This window comes from Phyllostomus hastatus, unplaced genomic scaffold (assembly GCF_019186645.2).
Source record: "Phyllostomus hastatus isolate PE091 unplaced genomic scaffold, TTU_PhHast_1.1 phas_contig_37, whole genome shotgun sequence".
NCBI classification, from domain to species: Eukaryota; Metazoa; Chordata; class Mammalia; order Chiroptera; family Phyllostomidae; genus Phyllostomus; species Phyllostomus hastatus.
This window is the reverse complement of record NW_025333867.1, coordinates 1,457,828-1,466,135: the sequence shown is the minus strand read 5'-3', so window position 1 is coordinate 1,466,135 and position 8,308 is coordinate 1,457,828. Positions and strand designations below refer to the sequence as shown.

General features: G+C 43.4%; 1 pseudogene; it reads left to right on the top strand.

Moving 5' to 3' along the window:
* The first annotated feature begins 4,102 nt into the window (after positions 1-4,102).
* Positions 4,103-7,260, top strand: LOC123820728 (annotated as a pseudogene).
* Positions 7,261-8,308: the final 1,048 nt, after the last annotated feature.

Here is an 8,308-nt window from a genome sequence, read left to right as displayed (position 1 = left end):
GCAGTGTCTTCATCTGTTAAACCGGGTCAGGTTAGTGCCTACCTAAGGAGGGAAGCCGTTGTGGCGAGCCCAGCACACGTGCATGCACAGTGATTGTTTTCTATTATTACCCATTAGCACCGTGCTTTCATGCATTAATCCAACACATAGTTATTGCTGGAGTACTGCCTGCTAGACAGTCTTCCTGATGCTGGAGACACAGCAGTCAACAAAACAAATTCCTGCCTCAGGGAGCTTATATTCTAGTGTCTGGGAGTGGGAAACAAACGCTATACAAAAACAAGCAAATAAAAACATAAAATGTAAGCACACTTAATAATGATGCATGCTATGGGAAATACAAAGCCTTGCACATAGTAGGTACTCAGATGTGTTGATTGAGTCGTTTTCTTTCTCCCTTTGTCCCCACTTTCTCTGTCCCAAGATCCCCTTTCCAATGTGATTAAATAATGTCTGCATCGCTTGAACTCTCAAGATGGGCTGTGGATCCGGGAGTTATGACTGCCAAGGGTAGCAGTGGGGAAGAACCAAGACCAGAGGTCATGCGGCATTTGTACCTACGACAGGGGAAACACCACAGGTGTTTTGACGTGAGTTTTCTTCCGGATGATCACACTGTTGTACTCTAAAGTTTGTTCTCTTTCATGATCAATATCTCTGCTCTGTGAAGTCAGGACAGTAAACAGAGGCTCTGAGGTGCTCCGTGGGGGCGGGGTTGGGAGACGCTGACCTGACAGTCCTCGTGACCCCTGTGTGTGCGCCTGCAGTGTCTCCTGGCCGAGACTTTTCTGGCCGCTTCTGCAGGAACCTTGCACTGGCTTTGTCTTTTCTCTGCTCCTCCCTGGGCACTTTGACTGGGCATCTCAAAACCCACTAGAGCCGCAACTTGGACCTCAGGCAGTGTGTGGGCCATCAGGTACTAATGTAAGGCAAACGTGTTTGTAAATAATCCAAAGATCAGTGCCCCAGGTAGAGTGTATGAGCCCAAGCCTTGCATAAATCAGAGTGTGAAGAACTGAGATATTTATAAAAAAGAAAATAATAAAATGTAGACCATATCTAGCATTGTAAAAATGTAGGGTGTTTTTGTGAGAAGATTTTAAACATGTGGAAGTTAACTTATTACTGCAATATTCTCACATCCAAGCATAACATATTTTTAGTTTACACAAATTTTAAACCCTCATACTATCTACTCATATTTAATAATTTTATTATTTTATTATTATGAGGGTTAAAACTTCTCAACAGATTGTTTGCTACAAACTGGCATTGGATTTGTTTTAATGTTGCTTACTTTGTGTGTATCAGTTAACTTTAAGTTAATTAAAATTTTAAAATTTTCCTTTTTTTCCAAATACAAATTTTCCACAAGAAGCATAAAACAAATCCATGAACTGCTGTGTAGGGAGGTCAGCTTCCCAAGTAGTTCCCAGTGATTGGTCTCCTGCTCTTCGTGTGTTTCCTATAACCTGTGCACCTAGCAGGAGGCATGCAAGTGACTGTGTGGGACCTGAGGCCAGGTGGTGGAAGACACTACGGGCCCCTTTCTCTCTCCCGGCCACTTGCACTGGGAAAGCAGTCCCATGCGAGAGCACTCAGGCAGCCCTGGGGTGCACCCAGTGTCAGGTGGCCACTCATGTGTGCTGGCACGGAAAGTGGGTCTGAGTCTTCAGATGATTGTAGGCTTCTTTACTCTGACCACATGAGGAACAGAGTCAGGACCACGCAACTAAGGCACTCCCGAGTTCCTAGCACTCGGAAACAGTAAAATATTAAATGTTTGTTATTGTTTTATGCTACTAGATTTGAAGCAATTTTGTTACACAGCAATAGATCGTTAATATGTTCTATGTGCATAAATGTCTGTAAATGTGTAGGAAGTGTCTAGAGAGATGCACATGGGGAATGTTGTAAACTCAGAGGAAGAGGAGTGACAACAAGGAAATGAATACTGTATGTTTCAATTATATAACTAAAAAGAATTTTTTTTCTAAATCAGCTTTTATCGCATCTTTAAAACATCACAAATAGACCTCCAGCCAAGATGGAGATGTAGGTACACACACTGTGCCTCCTCACACAACCAAAATTAGGACAGCAACAATTTAGAAATAAAATAATAACCAGAACTGATAGAAAATTGAACTGTATGGAAGTCCGACAATCGAGGAGTTAAAATAGACACATTCATCCAGACCGGTAGGAAAGGCGGAGTCGGGCAGCTGGTGGAGAGGGGTTGAGGCACAAAAAGCAGTGGCACTGGGCACTCAAGGCACCCCAGGCACGCAAGACCTCAGTGAGCAGACCCTGGGCACACAGGCAGCGGCTGGCATACCCCAGGCTCAGGGTGGCAATGGGCAGGCCCAGTGAGGCGGCAACTGTGAAGCGAGCCGCTGCCTGCAGGGCGGCTGACTGACCTGGCAGTCCCAGGGTCCCAGCGCCAGGAAATAGAGCCTCAGCACACTGATTGGAAACACCTGTGGGGGTTGAGGCACAGGGAGAGACTCCCAGCCTCACAGGAGAGTTCATTGGAGAGACCTACAGGTTCCTAGAATGTGCACAAGCACACCCACATGGGAATTAGCATCAGAAGGTCTAATTGTTCTAAAGTGTTCAGACACCTTGCTCTCCCTCGGGGATACAGTGGCTCCGTAAAGCCAGCCTCAGCCACCTCCCACTGCACTGAAAAGCTTCATGGTGCCAAGGCTCACGGGCCTCATGGGCCACCCCATCTGGATGTCATTCTAAGTGCCCTCCAGAAAAAAAATCTCACTTACTGCCCAGCTTACCCCACTCAAAAATCCTACTCAGGATGGCTGTGTACTGAAGGGGAAATGCCTGCAGAATTTCCTTCTATGACTGTTGAGAACGAAGACAAGGGGCAGAAGTGAACTCATGGGAGGCCGGTGTATGGGTAAGCAGTTCCAGAGTCCCCTTGGTAGACTGGCCACGCCTCCCTCTCCTGTGACGGTGACCATGGGACATCCACCCCACACGGGTCCTCCCAAGGCTTGGTTCTGTGAGACTTTCTCCTTCCCTTCTCCTGCTGGTTGGGCCAGGCTTTGTTTTGCCCCAGATTCAGTAGTTATGCCCACTGGAGATCATAGATTCTAAGACATGACGCTTCTGCTGTGTTGCAGTTATAGGAATCAACAGATGGAGCCAGGAACCCGCATACCACGTGCACAGAGACTCCCCTGGGACTAGGGAGGCGGCAGGTGAGGGTGGGGTTATTTTTTCCTATTTGTGTGTTTTTAGAATCATCCTTACACAGGGTGAGCTTTCAGTACAAGGAAAGATGAAGTGCAGATGGGCAGCCCAGCACAAGGCTTCCCTCCTTCCTGTTGTGGTTCCTCATCGATACCTCTGGCCACACTTACATCAGGCATTTCTTAAGAAGAAATGGCATACTGAATAAAACAGTGGTGGGGAAGAAAAATGCAGAGAGATCATGAGATTAAAGAGAAATAATAATTACTAGGAAATTAAAATAATAGTATTTTAAACCAGGAGAATAAAGAAGCAAATTATCAGTATTAAACATCTTAGTTTTATACAAAAGTACTAGAGTTAATTTTACAAAAGTTGAGCAATACACACATATGAGAAACTTCCATTTCCAGAGAATTTCAAATATTAGAACATCTGTAATTATGGTGTAAATATTTAGTATCTGTTGACTCTCTCACAGTATTCATTTCTCCAAGAGGTTTGTAATTTTGTGTGTAAACTCATCTTTTAAAGATTTTATTTATTTTATTTTTAGAGAGCAGAAAGGAGGCAGAAAGAGAGGGAGAGAAACATCAATGTGTGGCTGCCTCTCACATGCCCCCTACTGGGGACCTAGGCTGCAACCCAGGCCTGTGCCCTGACTAGGAATCGAACCAGCGACCCTTTGGTTCACAGCCCATGCTCAATCCACTGAGCATACCAGGCAAGGCTGTAAACTCATTTTTGTGGGAGTTCTGTAAGCCCTGGGTAGGAAAAATGTTACTATAGTACAGAAAAATGTAAGATTTCCTTCTGCCCATGTCTCTGTGGGTTTCAGTGGTCATGGACCTGTTTTTGTGTTAATTTCTCAGGTTTCTGTTTCTGGGCCATGCGGGTAGGTAGATCCAAATCCCATTTACCTCACCATCATATATGCCCATATCTCTCATCTTTCCCCATCCAGCAAAGCTCAAGACAGGGGACATGCCTCCTCAGCACTTTTAGCTGGTGGGCCATGGACCACAACTTTTACATTCCGAGACTTGCCCTGACTGACATGACTCAGTGGACTGAGTGCCGGCCTGGGAGCTTAAAGTCTGCCAGTTCAATTCTTGGTCAGGGCACATGCCTGGTCCTCAGTGTTTCTCTGTCCTTCCCTTTCCCTCTGTGTAAAAATAAATAAATAAATAAAATATTTTAAAAAATAAAATAAATCCTGGGGCTGGCATGCAGCCCAAACTCTATTTCTGACACAAAAGGTTTATGTTTCATTCACTGAAACTTTGTTACGTGACTTAAAAAAGGGAGGGCAGCAACAGCAACTGCAGCTACAGCTGCAGGAGAAGACAGACAAGGGGAAAGCCGAGTGACGTCCATCTTCATCTGAAACTGTCACAGAAGGAAAAAAGAAAAAGTTTTCACTTTCTGAGTTACATAAGATAACAAAGGCATTAAATGCTAAACCAGAGGATGTTTGTGTTAAGTCACCGCTGTCCAAACTCAGGAGCTCAGCATGGTGAGATTCCCCTTGGCAGGGGGTGGGAAGGAACCCTAAGGAACAAGGTCCTTCTCCTGGATTATAAAAGTAGAAAAGGTGTCCATGGGCATCCTGTCACTTCTAAGACATCATCAGAAAGGCAACTCAAAGCTGTGTTGATGAATATCCTCTGCACAGATTTAGGACAAAAACTTAGAAAAACCCTACCCAGAAACAATGCTAATTCATGTGATGCCAACAAGGTGTAACCAGACTCATTGCCTTCAACATCTGTTGACAGCCTAGAAGCACGTCAAAAATCAGAACCTCTTCACCAAAGCCTTCATTTATCTGAAAGGATACCCAGAGACATGTTGACATATGTACTGGGAATGGAGCTGGGAAAAAAATACATATAGACCTCTCCTGTAACTGAGGCCAGTGTGGGCAATAGACAATTTGCAATCAATCAGAGCACCTTTCTTCAGCATCTGATAACAGCCTAGAATCTTGTCAGAACCTAAATCTTCACAAGAGCTTCTTTTTATCTGAAAAGGGTTCTCAACTAAGCAAGACAGTAGATAAGAATTAGTCAAAGCTGGCTGCATGTTGTGCGTGGGTCACGGGCCAGCAGTGACCACAGAATGCTGCGGATGGCTCGACGATAAACACGCGAGAAAAAACACACATGCACAGAGACAGACTAGTTTCTGTGGGGAAGTAGGGATGAAATGGCCACCCACCCTAGTGGGGAGCGCACCGATTTACAGTCCATACCTGCTTTTATTGGGCTCACTTTGCATAATAATTCAGGTAAAGTACAGTACTCATTAGGGGGAAGTAAGGAACCATAGAAAACAAGGAACTCTGAGGGTCTATCGAGTCAGGGTCAAAGAGCTGTAAGACTTTGAGGAACAAACCAACTTCCTCCTAAGACCCCCCTCACCCAACTGAGAGCACTCTAAACAAAGAAGGTTTCACAGTAATTTACACATTCCTTCTCAGGCCTGATCACCCGGGGAATCTGCCCTTTTCAGCACAGAGCTGCACCACCCTGTCATTGTTTCAGGCTTAGGTGGAGCATGGGAACTAAGGCAACCGGGAGATAAGGAGATTTTCTCCCAGACGATGAGAACTCAGGCTATGTCAAAGCCGAGGAGCGAGGGTCCATCACCCCCTTTTGCTGCAGCCCCCCCAAGTCCTTCTTTTGGGGGGCCTCCCAAAGTGATCGTGCCTGTCTTAGGTTGTTCCCCCCGTAGGGAATCTTACTCATCTTTGGCTAACCGACCAAGCTTTTTGGGGTTCAGTTATGAATAAAGCAGCAGAAGCAGCATTCCTGCCAGGGAGATAACCTTTTGTCTCCTTGCTGGCTTACGGTTCCAAGGGCATTCCCTTAGCTTTAGCCTAGGCGGGGGTTTCAGCTTCTGATACCAGTCAGGGCGGTTCCCAACAGCTGCACAAACCAAAGGAAAGAGAAGAGGTGATGAAGGCACTTCTGTTGCAGTGTCTGATACTCAGTCTAAAGACCGTTAAGAGTGGAAGAAGGGGTGGCGATCATGTTGAGGGGAGCAGAAACAAGGATGGTACATATTCTAATTCAAAAATGGAGCCCACTCTGATTTCCAGGAAGAGCAAAAAGAGGCTTAGAAGTAAGTAATTTACCTGATTCTCATAATTTTATTTCTTTTTTTAAAAATAAGATTTTATTTAGAGAGAGAAGTAAGAGAGGGAAAGAAACATCAGTGTGTGAGAGATACATGATCAGTTGCCTCTCACCTGCTCCCAGCTGGGATCCTGGCCCACAACCCAGGCATGAGCCCTGACCAGGAATGGAGCCAGGGACCTTTCAGTTTTCAGGCCAGAGCACAATCCACTGAACCACCCAGCCAGGGCAATCCTACTTCTTTGTATGTCAGCAGAACAGACAAAAGAACAAGAAAATGAATCAACAGTATCCTCTGAGTTTGAAAACTTAAAACCATTATCAAGACACAAAACTCTATGAAGAAATTACACCTGAACCTGTAGAAAGTGATTTTACTAAACTATGCTCACTTAATAGTCAGGAGTTGGCTTTGAGTGCTGTTCCCACATCACCTCTGACTGTTCAATCACTGAAACTTTTGAGCCTTCTGTTTCCATGGATACTTTGGGGAATTCTACCCTGGTTGAGAAGGATGAGAATAAACTGAACACAATAGAAGAGCCTGTTTTAAGTGAACACAGTGAAAAGAACCAATTGTTTCCAGTGATAAAGAAGGACCCGTTGGACATAAAAGTTCAGAAATTCTTAAATTGTAGCCTAAGCAAGACAATGACATCACTAACAGAAATGAAAATATTACTGAATCAGCATTGTCAGAACTACCAATGAGTACGTGTGAATCAGTGCAGGTGTCATCTGAATGATGTCCTGTCATGGAAAACATTTCCTGTATTATACCTAGTAATGAGATGGATCTACAACTGGATTTTGTATCTACGTCTGTTTATATTGGTAAAATAAAAAAGAGCTCTAAAGTTGTGTTACATTCATGCCAAACTATATTAAGATCCCATTTCAACAATAAATAATGATACTAATAATAAGTTATACAGAGAATGACTTGTGAGAAGGAAGAATGAAGAGGAAAATATATACACAAATAGCATTTCAGAGATAAACTAGATGATAGGAAGCTTTTGTTCCAAGACTGAAGATGTGATCAAAATAACTTTAATTCAACTCCCCAGATACCCATGTACAGAAATCACAGTTATATATTATGATAATGAATCTAATAATTAGGAAGCTACTGTAAGTTGTAAGAATACATAAGGCACAGAATTAATATATTGATAGTCCTAATTAGGAAGTTTGGTAAGTTATTATGGAATAATGTAACATTAGCAATTTAGCAGACGTCCAAATAAAGACCCATGATTCAAAAGGAAATAACAATTTCAGAAAATATAGTGATATAGTTAAAGACCTGTGTAACAGAGCTGCTTGTCAAATTCCTTTTTTAACTGAGGTGTAATTGAAATACAACATTACGCTAATTTCAGGTGTGTGACAGAATGATTTGATGTTTGTATATACTGCTGACCCTTGAGCAGTGTTGGTTTGGACTGCATAGGTCCACAAATGCATGGATTTTTTTTTTTTCAGTAAATATACAGTTGGCCCTACATATCTCAGGTTTGTGTCTGTGAATTCAACCAACCAATGGAAGTTTGTACCATTTGACCCCTTTTGCAATTCAACCATGGCTCAAAAACAGCATTTTCCATCTGTGGTAGGGAATTCTAAGATGCAGAGGGCCTACTATATGCATTGTTCTGTGTCATTTTATATTAGGGACTTTGGCGTCCCTTGATTTTGGTGTCTGCCGGGAAGGGGGTCCTGGACACTGGCCCCCCGAACCCTCGTGTTGTTCAAAAGTCAACTCTATTGCATAATGATGCCCACAGCAAGCCCAGTAAACATGCATTCCCATACTAACTTATAAAAAACTATTCTCCTTGCGATCAGAACTTTTAAGAAATTCTCTCAGCAATTTTTTAATAAGAGATTTTAAATGTTTGTTTTTGAGAGAGAGGAAGGCAGGGAAAAAGAGAGAAACATTGATGTGTTTG